This window comes from Lucilia sericata, unplaced genomic scaffold (genome assembly GCF_015586225.1).
Source record: "Lucilia sericata isolate MDLA Ls3-8-SP2 unplaced genomic scaffold, ASM1558622v1 Contig000166F_arrow, whole genome shotgun sequence".
NCBI lineage: Eukaryota > Metazoa > Arthropoda > Insecta > Diptera > Calliphoridae > Lucilia > Lucilia sericata.
In genome coordinates, this window is record NW_023994195.1 from 68,698 (window position 1) to 83,707 (window position 15,010).

At 32.0% G+C, this 15,010-nt stretch overlaps 1 protein-coding gene across 2 annotated transcripts in view; it reads right to left on the reverse strand.

Annotated features, from left to right (window-relative positions):
* The window catches only part of LOC119601458 (1-acyl-sn-glycerol-3-phosphate acyltransferase alpha), a 39,681-nt gene that overhangs the window by 12,664 nt on the left and 12,007 nt on the right, over positions 1–15,010 (reverse strand). The window contains exon 1 of one of the 2 annotated variants that reach the window (XM_037952399.1): positions 4,229–4,296. The exons of the other annotated variant lie outside the window; for it this stretch is intronic. The gene's annotated coding sequence lies outside the window, so the exon portion shown is untranslated. Of the gene's footprint in view, positions 1–4,228; positions 4,297–15,010 lie in introns of those variants that run through there. 2 annotated transcript variants of the gene reach the window in all.

Sequence of the window (15,010 nt, forward strand, 5' to 3'; positions counted from 1 at the left end):
ATTAAATTTTTTTTTGACGTAATGCATTGTTTTTAAGTTTTTTTATGTTTGCAGAATTTGCACAAAAACGATGATTTGAAATAATTTGTAAACATTTTTGGCACAATTGAAAATGAAATTATATACACATCTAATCGCTAATCGAATTTACTTAGATTAGTTTTATCATTTATGACAAACAATTCAAGGTAATAAAATAATATTTAGAATTATGTTTTGTTACCCTAAAACGTTATATTGTCTAAGTGATATATTTATACCCTACACCACTTTAATGGGGAGGGTATATTGGGTTTGTGCTGATGTTTGTAACGCACAATAATATTGGTGCAATACCCACCTTAAAGTATACCAATCGGCTTTTCGGCTAGAATCAGCTATGTCCGTCCATGTAAACCTTGTAGTCAAACTACAGGTCGTAATTTTGAATATAATTCAATGAAATTTGGTACATGATCTTCATTGCCCGGCGGCGAAGTCTATTGAAAATGGTTAAGATCGGTCCATTATTTCACCTAGCCCCCATACAACTGAACCCCTGAATAGGGCTTGTAAACTACAGGTCGCAATTTTGAAGATAATTCAATGAAATTTGACACATAATCTTCTACGGTACCGGAGACGAAGCCTATTGAAAATGGTTAACATCGGCCCATGATTTCACCTATCCCCCATAAAACTGAACCCGACGAATAGGGCTTTCAAGTTCATAATTATGTTTAATATAATCGTATCTCGACAAAAAGCTGCAAAACCAAGTTCTATACTAGCCTTGATGACTTTCATGAATTTTATAATTATAGGGTCTCATTTGACCATAGCCCCTATACAAAGACCCCTTCAAAATTTTACTTAAATGTCCACAATTTTATTCAAATTCAACTTAAATGCTTTATTATGAAAACTAAATCACATTTTATTTTTGTAACAGGTGTAGGGTATTATATGGTCGGCCTCGCCCGACTATAATTTCTTACTTGTTTATAATTACTTGTTATATAATTATTCCTAGAATCCAAAAAAAGATATTCTTATTTAAATTAGTAAGAATACACAGGCCGACAAAATTTGAAAAAATGTCGAAATCCTGAGACAAAGTTGCATAGGATTGAGCCGAGAATCCGAATATGATCTCAGATTTTCTACATCACATCTGGAATTTCAGATATGATGTCCTGCAATTTATAAACGCACCAAGACTTTATAAAATGTTGTATGCCACCTGTAAATCCATTCTGACAGCTAATAAAGGCTTAACATCTGCCATATCTTCTTTCTTCTTCGAGATATCTTCACCAAAAACTTGAACTTTTATAGTGCGGAGTATGGATATTGCTTATAACAAACAGAAATATCGGATCCACACCTACATATCTATGGATATTACAATACTTAAAATCACATTCTGATTCGAGCTAATGATATCTGTCCGTCCGTTAACTTCAACGGATGGTATCTCCGAAACTACAGCAGATTTTTAAACGATAAAATAGAGCTTTTATCAATTTATTGTTATATCAAGCTTTAGGTGAAGATATCTCGAGGAAGAGAGAAGATATCTCGGATGTTAAGCCTCTCTTTTAATGTTGAATTAAGTAGTATTGGAGCTGTTATAACGTCACAAAAAGCGCAGTTTTTTAAGATACGATATCTCAAATCTCAGTTGTAATGGAGAAATTCAGAAGCCAGTTCATGAAATTTTCTTGAATGCATACATATTCTCAGCGGATCAGAGTTAGTATTGAACTTTAGAACAAATTATCTGAAAAGCTTTTCTTGAGTTAAAGTAAAGATAATAATGTTAACATTACGGCTCATTGTTAAATAATCCAGTACCGGCGGTAAGTGTTGATCTGCTCGCTAGTCATATGTTGTCGTTATCCTGCAATCGTAAGCAAAAGTCTACTACAGAGGTGGGTACCTAGGCCTTTGTGGTGCACAATGCACCAACTCTACAGCATGCTATTGGCAAAAATGTAGAGATGAAAGTGAAGGGTGTACTCTAAGCTACCTCAGCCTTTAAATATTTGAGGGTTCCGACTCTGAATCAATTAATGATAATTAATAACAACATTATCATAACAAATCCTAAACTAGAGTGGTATCATAGCTAAACTTCCTCTTACTAAAAATGGCTTTCTGGAGCCCATTCAATCAAGTCAATCCCAAGACACTTCAAAGGAAAATTCTGATTCTTTCTCAATATCTGTGGCAAAAAGGATTAGTTCTCCGGAGGAGCTGACAACTGAGAATAAACCTGAGAAGTGAGTTCAGCATGGGCGTGATGTTGATGAGGTTGGTATCTCACCAATGTGCTGGTACCCTGAAAAACTTGGCTTAAAATATCCTCTTACCCTGGGATGGCGCTAATATGGGACTGGCAAAGACGAGGAGCGATCTTCCGGTGCTCACAAAGTTCACTGTCTACAAAAAAGGATGGGGCACTAAACTGGACAATGAGCTCAAATTCTTGGAAGCCAAAATTATGAGCTGGCCGTGCCAAAATAAGATGTCTTTCACAGGAATGAAGAACCTGAGGAAACACTACTTGTAAAAGTTATCGACCAGAACTTCTTGTCTATTCTTACCAAGAACAAAGTTAGGCCTTATTTCTCCTCTAAAGCTATCATCTTAAAAACTTAATTATGTAGATTTTCATCGCTATTCTGATATTTTTAACCTTGTCATGAACGTTAAAGATATTTTATAGGTTAGGTTGATAGGAGTATGTATCTACATCAAATCCTAGACCACTATCGGACCTGTTGTGCGCTCCTTTTCATGGAAAATGCTTGTTGGTAAAAACAAAGACCTTATATAGTATTCACTAATACATTTAGTCCGATGTTCAGAAACTCAGTTTCCTGGACGCAATCCCTTGGAATTTTCCCATCAGTGTTCGTGAGGGATATTATATCCGCAATAATATCACTTCCAAGATATTTGGATCTAATTTCGGCGAAAGCCTGACAATGGCAAAGAAAGTGCTTCAGAGTTTCACTGTCCTCTCTCGTCTGAATCCGCACGTCCAATTTTGTATAGATGTAGCCGTAATCCTGTGTGTCCACTCAGAATACGTACCATCATACTAACCTCAAACTTGTTCATTTTAAGGAGGCTTCTCGTCCTGCTCTCTTTAGAGTCACCCCATACTATCTTTGTGGTTCTAGCCACGGATAACTACCTCGAGTTCCCTTCCCTTTAAAGCTATTACATTCGCTCTTTCATTGCCGACTACTCACAAGAGGTCTGGTACCCATATGATGTGAACCTTACCTCTGGGAGGGTATTCAGTTAGAGCTTTCTTACAATCCAATAGGGTCTTAGATTTAGTTCTATCACCTGATATCGCTCTAATTGCCTTCTGGCTGTCGGTAAATATGTTATGCCCTGTGGGCGCCTTATTTATTCTAATCCAATTTACTCATTCCGTTATTACTCGGACTTCTACCTGGAAGCTAGTGTTCGTCATTTTTTTGGAATCCCCATTTTTCAATACCAAATAAACTTTATAAAAGCTATGAACAATTTAAGACCTTTAACTAAAAAAATTTATCATACATATGAAAATTTTCCAATTTTTTCCATATCGGTCCTGTTTCCTATTAAATGGACTTTACAGTTTCAAAGGAAATATTGAAAATATATGACCACAATATATAATAAACATTGTTTTTCCAGACCCATTGTGTAATGGCTATTTAAGGATAATGTTCATTAAAAATTTATTGCATTAATAATAACGAAAAGTAATTATTTGTAACTGAATGAGATATTTATCTTTTCAATATTTAATATATTGTATTTTTTAACGATTAAAAAAATAGAATTTATTGTATTAGTATAAGTTAAAGTTCATTTCACTTTATATTAATCTCGTCTTTTTTTAATCAATGAAAATATTTTCTTTTTCAATTTACTTTTACAGTTCAATACACTTTAAATTATACAAATTAAATGTAAATAATTAATTTTTTTTACACTTTCTATTCAAAATCACTATGTTATTTTGCAATTTTAAACACAAATTTTTTTTGTTTAATTTAATCATTCCATTTAAATTATTTTCATTTGTAATCTCCATTAGCAGTTGTTTTATTTACATGTTGGATTTATAATTGACAATTTAATTTTCTTAATTTTTGTTAATTTCACTTTTTTGCGCAATTTTTTGCTTTATTTTTTTTTAATGTTCTTAAAGGGACCTATAGAAGGTCTGTCAACTTACTGGACAGAGTTGTTGTAGATTATGTATCGACTGTTTAAACAATACTAAAATCCACCTGTTGTAGATTATTATGAATTTGCCTGAAACTTTAGTGCCGAAACCAAAACAAAAAAAAAAAAAAACAACAAAAACAAAAAAAAAGGTTCTTATCAACTATTACTATATGAACGATTAATTTCTACATACGTTATGTTGTTTTTGTTATTTTAAATACACTGTAAGAAATTTTATTGAAAGCATAAATATAATACTATTTAAAAAATCTGTCAAATACGGTTACCCCTTTAGTTACACATAGTTAAGCCCCCTTCAGACGAGCACGCAAGTAATATGAGCTGTGTGTAGAAGAGAAAGGATGGAATCGTCTAAAAGAAATATGTAATGAAACCATCAAAATACGGATGGAAAATTTGACAGTCGTATGGCTCTCTTCATTTTTTGAAATGATTCAAAAAACAAACAAGTAGTATTAGATCAGGGATGTATTTCTATGTAAACACCTAAAAAAAACCTGCGGAAACAGCTGTTTCCGTCTAGTCTATAGTCTAGTCTATAGTCTAGTCTATAGTCTAGTCTATAGTCTAGTCTATAGTGTAGTCTACAGTGTAGTCTACAGTGTAGTCTATAGTCTAGTCTATAGTCTAGTCTATAGTCTAGTCTATAGTCTAGTCTATAGTCTAGTCTATAGTCTAGTCTATAGTCTAGTCTATAGTCTAGTCTATATTCTAGTCTATATTCTAGTCTATAGTCTAGTCTATAGTTTAGTCTATAGTCTAGTCTATAGTCTAGTCTATAGTCTAGTCTATAGTCTAGTCTATAGTCTAGTCTATAGTCTAGTCTATAGTCTAGTCTATAGTCTAGTCTATAGTCTAGTCTATAGTCTAGTCTATAGTCTAGTCTATAGTCTAGTCTATAGTCTAGTCTATAGTCTAGTCTATAGTCTAGTCTATAGTCTAGTCTATAGTCTAGTCTATAGTCTAGTCTATAGTCTAGTCTATAGTCTAGTTATAGACTAGTCTATAGACTAGTCTATAGTCTAGTCTATAGTCTAGTCTATAGTCTAGTCTATAGTCTAGTCTATAGTCTAGTCTATAGTCTAGTCTATAGTCTAGTCTATAGTCTAGTCTATAGTCTAGTCTATAGTCTAGTCTATAGTCTAGTCTATAGTCTAGTCTATAGTCCAGTCTATAGTCTAGTCTATAGTCCAGTCTATAGTCTAGTCTATAGTCCAGTCTATAATCTAGTCTATAGTCTAGTCTATAGTCTAGTCTATAGTCTAGTCTATAGTCTAGTCTATAGCCTAGTCTATAGTCTAGTCTATAGTCTAGTCTCTAGTCTAGTCCTAGTCTAGTCATAGTCTAGTCTATAGTCTAGTCTATAGTCTAGTCTATAGTCTAGTCTATAGTCTAGTTTATAGTCTAGTCTATAGTCTAGTCTATGTCTAGTCTATAGTCTAGTCTATAGTCTAGTCTATAGTCTAGTCTATAGTCTAGCCTATAGTCTAGTCTATAGTCTAGTCTATAGTCTAGTCTATAGTCTAGTCCTATAGTCTAGTCTATAGTCTAGTTTATAGTCTAGTCTAAGTCCAGTCTATAGTCTAGTCTATAGTCTAGTCTATAGTCTAGTCTATAGTCTAGTCTATAGTCTAGTCTATAGCCTGTCTATAGTCTAGTCTATGTCTAGTCTATAGTCTAGTCTATAGTCTAGTCTATAGTCTAGTCTATAGTCTAGTCTATAGTCTAGCTATAGTCTAGTCTATAGTCTAGTCTATAGTCTAGTTATAGTCTAGTCTATAGTCTAGTCTATAGTAGTCTATAGTCTATAGTCTAGTCTATAGTCTAGTCTATAGTCTAGTCTATAGTCTAGTCTATAGTCTAGTCTATATTCTAGTCATAGTAGTCTATAGTCTAGTCTATAGTCTAGTCTATAGTCTAGTCTATAGTCTAGTCTATAGTCTAGTCTATAGTCTAGTCCATAGTCTAGTCTATAGTCTAGTCTATAGTCTAGTCTATAGTCTAGTCTATAGTCTAGTCTATATCTAGTCTATAGTCTAGTCTATAGTCTAGTCTATAGTCTAGTCTATAGTCTAGTCTATAGTCTAGTATAGTCTAGTCTATAGTCTAGTCTATAGTCTAGTCTATAGTCTAGTATAGTCTAGTCTATAGTCTAGTCTATAGTCTAGTCTATAGTCTAGTCTATAGTCTAGTCTATAGTCTAGTCTATAGTCTAGTCTATAGTCTAGTCTATAGTCTAGTCTATAGTCTAGTCTATAGTCTAGTCTATAGTCTAGTCTATAGTCTAGTCTGTAGTCTAGCCTATAGTCTAGTCTGTAGTCTAGTCTATAGTCTAGTCTATAGTCTAGTCTATAGTCTAGTCTATAGTCTAGTCTATAGTCTAGTCTATAGTCTAGTCTATAGTCTAGTCTATAGTCTAGTCTATAGTCTAGTCTATAGTCTAGTCTATAGTCTAGTCTATAGTGTAGTCTACAGTGTAGTCTACAGTGTAGTCTATAGTCTAGTCTATAGTCTAGTCTATAGTCTAGTCTATAGTCTAGTCTATAGTCTAGTCTATAGTCTAGTCTATAGTCTAGTCTATAGTCTAGTCTATAGTCTAGTCTATAGTCTAGTCTATAGTCTAGTCTATAGTCTAGTCTATAGTCTAGTCTATAGTCTAGTCTATAGTCTAGTCTATAGTCTAGTCTATAGTCTAGTCTATAGTCTAGTCTATAGTCTAGTCTATAGTCTAGTCTATAGTCTAGTCTATAGTCTAGTCTATAGTCTAGTCTATAGTCTAGTCTATAGTCTAGTCTATAGTCTAGTCCAGCGGTTCCCACCGATTTTTACTTCGCGGACCCCTTGAAGAACTTATTTAATTTCGCGGACCCCCATACATATTTTGATATCTTATTGTTCTAAATAATTGTCCATCCGAAAATTGACCTAGTTCATTAATTCCTAGGTCTAATAAATGTAGAGATGTCATATCTATAAAATATTCCCGTACTTTGCGAATATATAATATTTCAGATAGGTTTTCAGTTGCATGTTTTGAAGATAGAATGACTTCTTTGTTGATATGTTAACATGATGTTTAATTTTATGATCGTGAGATCTTTCATGTTCATTTTTCTTCAAGGTAGCGAAAAGGTTTCTTTATCAAATATTGTCACATGTGCTTAAGGAGTCACGTTTCAAAAATTTGTTGCGATTGCAAAGTGTGAACTGAGTAAGTGAGCTAAGTTTTCGGGAAAATAATATAAGAAAGTTGGACTTCTTCTATGTTGTTGCGGAATGCGTTATCCGCATAATATATGATTTGAACTCTTTGTTAAAGTACTGTGAATTTGGAACTTAAATTTGAATTTTAAAATACCAACGAATTATTTTACTTCATGGTTTTTGGCTACATATTTACGCGAAATGCTATGGATTTTCTGATGTTAATTTAATAATATGTATTGGTCAACAAAATCAAGTTAAAATCTGTGTATCACGTCGGATTGGAATATTTATAAAGATATACATAAAGAGTCACCTCTGTTTTGGAAACATATAATTTTAGTCCTTTCAAACAAGAACACTTTTGCTTACAATTTGATAAACTTAAATCTGTAATAAGCTTGTCTTTGAATTAAACTTCATACTCCGGTACCAGTATCCCTAATTTAATTGTAAGGCAGAGTATTATTTGTCTGAAATAAAAACCATTATTTCAGTACATATACAGGAAATAAAAATTACAAATCACGCAATACTTTATTTTATAAAAGTTATACAATAAATTTGTAGGGCCTAGCTTCTTCCTGATAAACAACCGAAAAAATAAAATTCAAAAAGTCACCAAAAAATTTGGGATTATTGCACAAAAATTGGAGATATTTGTACATACATACATATAAAAGCAGAATATTGTTTATTCATGGTTTTTTTCGTACGTCTTCGCGGACCCCCTAGGATTTTACTACGGACCACTAAGGGTCCGCGGACCCCCATTTGGGAACCGTTGGTCTAGTCTATAGTCTAGTCTATAGTCTAGTCTATAGTCTAGTCTATAGTCTAGTCTATAGTCTAGTCTATAGTCTAGTCTATAGTCTAGTCTATAGTCTAGTCTATAGTCTAGTCTATAGTCTAGTCTATAGTCTAGTCTATAGTCTAGTCTATAGTCTAGTCTATAGTCTAGTCTATAGTCTAGTCTATAGTCTAGTCTATAGTCTAGTCTATAGTCTAGTCTATAGTCTAGTCTATAGTCTAGTCTATAGTCTAGTCTATAGTCTAGTCTATAGTCTAGTCTATAGTCTAGTCTATAGTCTAGTCTATAGTCTAGTCTATAGTCTAGTCTATAGTCTAGTCTATAGTCTAGTCTATAGTCTAGTCTATAGTCTAGTCTATAGTCTAGTCTATAGTCTAGTCTAGTCTAGTCTATAGTCTAGTCTATAGTCTAGTCTATAGGTCTAGTCATAGGTCTAGTTCCTAGTCTAGTCTATAGTTAGTCTATAGTCTAGTCTATAGTCTAGTCTATAGTCTAGTCTATAGTCTAGTCTATAGTCTAGTCTAGTTAGTCTAGTCTATAGTCTAGTCTATAGTCTAGTCTATAGTCTAGTCTATAGTCTAGTCTATAGTCTAGTCTATAGTCTAGTCTATAGTCTAGTCTATAGTCTAGTCTATAGTCTAGTCTATAGTCTTAGTCTATAGTCTAGTCTATAGTCTAGTCTATAGTCTAGTCTATAGTCTAGTCTATAGTCTAGTCTATAGTCTAGTCTATAGTCTAGTCTAGTTAGTCTAGTCTATAGTCTAGTCTATAGTCTAGTCTATAGTCTAGTCTATAGTCTAGTCTATAGTCTAGTCTAGTCTAGTCTAAGTCTAGTCTATAGTCTAGTCTATAGTCTAGTCTATAGTCTAGTCTATAGTCTAGTCTATAGTCTAGTCTATAGTCTAGTCTATAGTCTAGTCTATAGTCTAGTTATAGGTCTAGTCTATAGTCTAGTCTATAGTCTAGTCTATAGTCTAGTCTATAGTCTAGTCTATAGTCTAGTCTATAGTCTAGTCTATAGTCTAGTCTATAGTCTAGTCTCTAGTCTATAGTCTAGTCTACGTCTAGTCTATAGTTAGTCTATAGTCTAGTCTATAGTCTAGTCTATAGTCTAGTCTATAGTCTAGTCTGTAGTCTAGCCTATAGTCTAGTCTGTAGTCTAGTCTATAGTCTAGTCTATAGTCTAGTCTATAGTCTAGTCTATAGTCTAGTATATAGTCTAGTATATAGTCCTAGTCTATAGTCTAGTCTATAGTCTAGTCTATAGTCTAGTCTATAGTCTAGTCTAGTCTATAGTCTAGTTTATAGTCTAGTCTACAGACTAGTCGGAAAATCGGAAAATATTATTCATGCCTAATTGAGTAGTCTTCTGACAATAAAGTTGTGCAAAAGATTTTGTCACTTTTACTTTTAACTAGTTGGCTACAAATTTTTCTCAGTGTAGCTATTTGAACGGATAAAAATCGTTGAACTTTGTGACAAACAAATTGTATTTATTTGTAGATATTTGCAAAAATATATATATATGAAAAAGTAATAAATAAATAAAGGAAATTTAATTATTAATAGCTAATATTTACTTATGTACAAATGTCTGTGGTAAAATTTAAAAAAAAAAAAAAAAAAAATGCATTTCGTAACTGACGTTTCTAGTACTACCCACAAGTTGGAAATAATATTTATAAATGTTATACAAACTTTAGACAACAAATATCTTAACATTAAATGGAATTATACAATTTTATTTCCAAAGAAATCGATAAAATAAATTTAAACTAAACAATTTTGAAGAAGATCTAAAGTCGAATATAAATCTTATCACATTTTGATTAAGAAACAGCAAATATTGAAAATATCTAATAATTACTCATCAGATTTGTTAGTTGATTCATTGAAATCTTTCCTAGTTTAAAACAATAAACATCTACATATATAGTATGTACAATTAAATCATTTGTACTTATATGTTCTTTTATAAACAATTAAATTTCAAAACCTCACCATAAACGTATATAAGTTAGGAATTAAATTGTCAATGTTAACATTTTCACTTTAACAGTTATTTTTGAGAGCCGATTTTTCAACTTTAATGCGAAGATGGTTACCTCGAATCTTAGGAACAGTGGGGAAAAGTCAACAATTTGTTTATTAAATCTGGCATTTCTAATCGGCTGTTCCGATTGAGATAAAATTGATGAGCTTAGCCATCGACAATCTAAAATCAGCTTTTGTTTGATTTTGGAATTGTTTTGTACGAAAGAGAGAGAAATAGAATAGCTACATATATTGTGCATAGAATATGAACTTAAAGAAGACGTTCCAGAGAATCATACTGAATCAAGATCAAGGCACTCAGAATGGTAAATCAAACTCTTCTTTTACTTCTTCGAAAGTAAAGAAAATCCGATTTTCCGATAAGTTGAACACAGAAGAAAAGGATCCATCCGTTCTATAATATACTGTCAAAGCCAAGCCATAATTCTGCCAATAGGCTTTCTACCCTAAATCCTGAGAGTAAGGAATGCAAAGCTAAGTCAACTATTGAGAAGACCAACAAGTCAGCATAACCGAGATAAGGACGTTTGAAAAGAAGTCTATACCTATGCGGAAGAATAATCTAGAACTAGGAAAAGTGTACGTTACGAAGTATGCTATGTAGTATATCACGCTGGTAGTCCGCAAAAGGAAAAATTACAGATGAAAAACAGTGGATCAAGTAATCGCTGTTAAGGAGATAGATAAAGAGTGTGAACAGAGAGTTTGTCGTGTGTGTAATTATCATAAGGCTGATATCACAACAATGTGTTTCCACCAAGAAGAACTTGATGGAAAGTATCCCATCTTCCTGGGACGGCGATTAGGTGGAACTAGTTTAAATGAGGGATCTTACGGTGATCTTGAAGTCCACTATATACTATGCTACTTCCATTAACACTAATGCTAATGGAATCATATCATAAGGTAAACAGCTTCAGAAAATTTACTGACCCTTTTTCAGTGATCTCCCAGTAATAGCCAACGTAAAGAGGAGAAGTTTCAAGGAGCTGGATGCGATGGGCAGCCAGCTTCCGTAGTAAGCCCACAAATTTTAACAGCATGACTAGGAGATGAGTGAAATAATATCCAAAATATACTTGAGTATAATCATTCTAATGCTGACAACAGTCCGATACCTTGTCACCAGATTCTTGAGGCTCGTTTTTCCACTGTTGTCCCGGTGGTAAACAAAATAAACAATACTCCCGTAGCATTAACCGTCATTCAAATCTCACAATATGATCGAGGAGGCTGGGCTGGGGCTGATTACCGAACGACTGTACTATTATGGAGACTTATACCATCTATTAAATAATTATCTCGGCGATATACATCAACGGTATCAAGGGTGATCCCAAATTTAGCATTTACTTGCTTAGTTCTTGTAATCATTAACAATTTACGAAGTAGAATGAATCGAGATTCTCAAATCGTTAGTAACTAGGATATGTTATGATCTTGTTGTTGGCCACCTATCAGTCAATACGCCGTTAGTTGTATTAGGCCGTCAAAACGGCAGTTCCTTCTGGGATATCACCGCAGATATCATCCCAATTCGATGCTCTGTGTTATAAATAAAAATAATAAGGGCCAAATTTGACCTATGTAGCCATTCTAGTGTTAACCAGACATAATAATAAACAAACAAAAAACGCTGTCATTATAGCATCTTCTACCAGTAAAAAGTTGAAATGCAAAAATCTATTAGTGATAATTAGCAAATAAAATCTCAATTACTAAATAATAGCAAATACAAATTATTTACATACAAATTGAAAGTAATTTTCTGAATGAATTTTCAAAGTGATGCGATGTCGCACATAATAATAAGAAAATATATTATTGTCTGACGTATGGATGAGTCGTGATGAGTCTTTTGTAGTTTTAGTATATTGAACTTGAACTTCGTCACTATATACATACATAAATATTTGAACAAAATCAACATCACACGATTGCAAATGCATCGTATGATTACACATTTTAAGTAGTGGGAAGAAATAAGTCGGTTTTTATGTCTATATACATATAGTGTGTATTGAATGTATATTGGGATGCCAGATTGTAGGATTTAAGTTTAAGAACATTCGATATTTCGTTTGAAATCAATAATACTTCGCTGACCAGTTATGACAAGTTAATGAAGTTCCTTTTTCTAAATGTTATCTTTTACATATTGACCTTATATTCCCATATAATTAGGTGTATTTCTGTTGACTACTAGATTCATGATGAGGAGGTTTTAAGGCGATTTTCTTCTCAAGCTGTGTTCAAATATTTAATAAACTGAGGTGGCTACTTTTCATGGAGCACCATTATCTTATTATTATGAGTATCAAGTATGAGTGTATTATTATTTTGGCTTGTGGCTATTTTTATTTACTATATATTCCACATAATATTGTCAAACAATTGCTACCGATAATAATCTCTATTGGGGGAGCATACATACTATTAACATTATTAAGTTTTGTGTTTTTTTTCTTCGTTTAATGATTAGAAATATTTTCCATAAACTGATAATCAAGTTGTGCTAATTTATTATAAGAGGTGATGTTTTATTTCATCCATTAGAAATCATAAATTTTTATGATTAAGTTAATAATCTTATGATGAGTTATATTTTTGTTAAACGTTGCGCTACTTATCAGTAACTAGTGCATATTTTAATTAAAATTAATTAATGATAAAAAAGTAGGCGTGTCAAATAATAAATTGGAAAAAAATTTACATTTCTCATAATAATATGTTAGTTTATTTAATTTATCAATGCACAGTGGGGCAGAATCAACATTTTTAAGAAATAAATCATATATTTCTAAATGACTGCATAAAATTTGACATAAAAATAGACAAGAAGTATTCGAAGTATAAAAGCGCCCTTTATACGATCACACTTTACGTACGTAAAGTCTAATGAAAAATGTTAAATGAAATTCCATCTGTATGACAAAAAAGAATAAAAGTCGTATGATTTATACGTTTAGGGCAAATCTTTAAGTGAAAAATTAGCGATTAAATTAAAATTAATCCTCGAAAGATGTTTTTGAGTAATCAATTAGTTAATTTTGTTTGCAAGTTTAAGCGCCCAATGGAGGTGGTTTAATCTTAAGCACGAAATGCAAAAGTGTAAACAGCTGATGCAAAAAAAAAATTAATACAATTTTTATAAATATAAACATTAAAATGTTCTATTTATTGTTTAGTATAAATTATGGACACTTCAAAATACATTTTTTTTGTTTTTAATAGAAGTTTTCATTAATTTTCATATTAAATTTACAATTGTCTTCTTCTTTTTTATAAAATATGCATTGTTTTGATAACAAACAGTGACGTTTTCTGTTGTTTTGTATGGCAACACTGCGAAGTTTAATCTTGTACTCAATAACATCAAAGGGGATTAACATAAGATTATATTTATTTTTAGATTAACAAATCTGATTATTAATTGGCATTTGATTACCAACTCAAAAACCCGCTCTTAGAGTTTACACGATTGCTATAAAACAATAACAAAGTAAGATGGAAACAGCTGTTTCACTTTTTTGTATGTGTTTACATAAAAATACATCCCTGATCTAATGCAACTTAATTGTTTTTTGAATAATTTCAAAAAATTAAGAGAGCCATATGAATGTAAAATTGTCCATACGTATTTTCTCTCAATGTATGATGGTTCTATTACATATTGCGTTTAGACGATCCCATCATATTTACCACCTTTATAAGAACTGATTAGCTTCAAAAACTGTTGATAATCACATATACATATATCAACGAGAGTCTTTTCTAGATGTACATATGTATGTATATATTATATACTATATATACTATAGGGTGAAAGGTTACCCTTTGATTTCACAAATCTCCATCAAAAACTTAAGTGTATCAAAAAGGATATTTTTTTCTTTCAGCGTATGTGACACGTTTTTCTATGTTGAATAAATTTATTTTTTGTGATATTTGCGACATTAACATAAAGCGTATGTAGATTTATTCGTGTCATAGACTTTTGTGTAAATTTTAAACACTTTCATTTTAGTATTCTCTGCATTGAAATGTAAATTTTGAATACTAAGTTTATGTGTAAAAAAGAAAACATAATCATACAAAATAGTTTGAGAATAGAAAAATATGTACAAGTTTAGAATAGTTTATCGAAATCGTTTGTGCTGCATTGTAGGCAATAAATATTTATAATACTTTTTTAGTTAAATTATATATGAGTAGTATATTTTAATTCGCTTTTTATTTTTGAATAATGTACTCTTTTAAATAGAGTCCTTGGTATTATTACAAAAAAAAAACTGCAGTAGTGCCTTTTGACAAATAAAAGTGTGCTACGTAGAAAGGCATATTGCATATGGAATTGCAGTGCAATGAAGACAAAATTAGATATACATAGGAGGGTAATTGAAGAAGTCATTTCCAAAAAGGTTATATAGCTAAATTTTGTATTTATAAGTAGTAAAAAGTTGGTTGAAATGAAATTTTCAACAGCATTTGAGTCCAAATCACAACAGCACTTTGCTATTGTAACAATATTATTTCCTTAGCACATTCCAAAATTGTGTTCTCAAGGACTTCGGGCCCGTTAAAAGTTATAGTCTAAACTGCAGCTTACGCTCTTAAATGTTCCCTTAAGGAAATCCTGAAGTTAATAATATCTGAGGATGATCAGCCCTAAATATCGTCCAATGAAATCGATGAGAT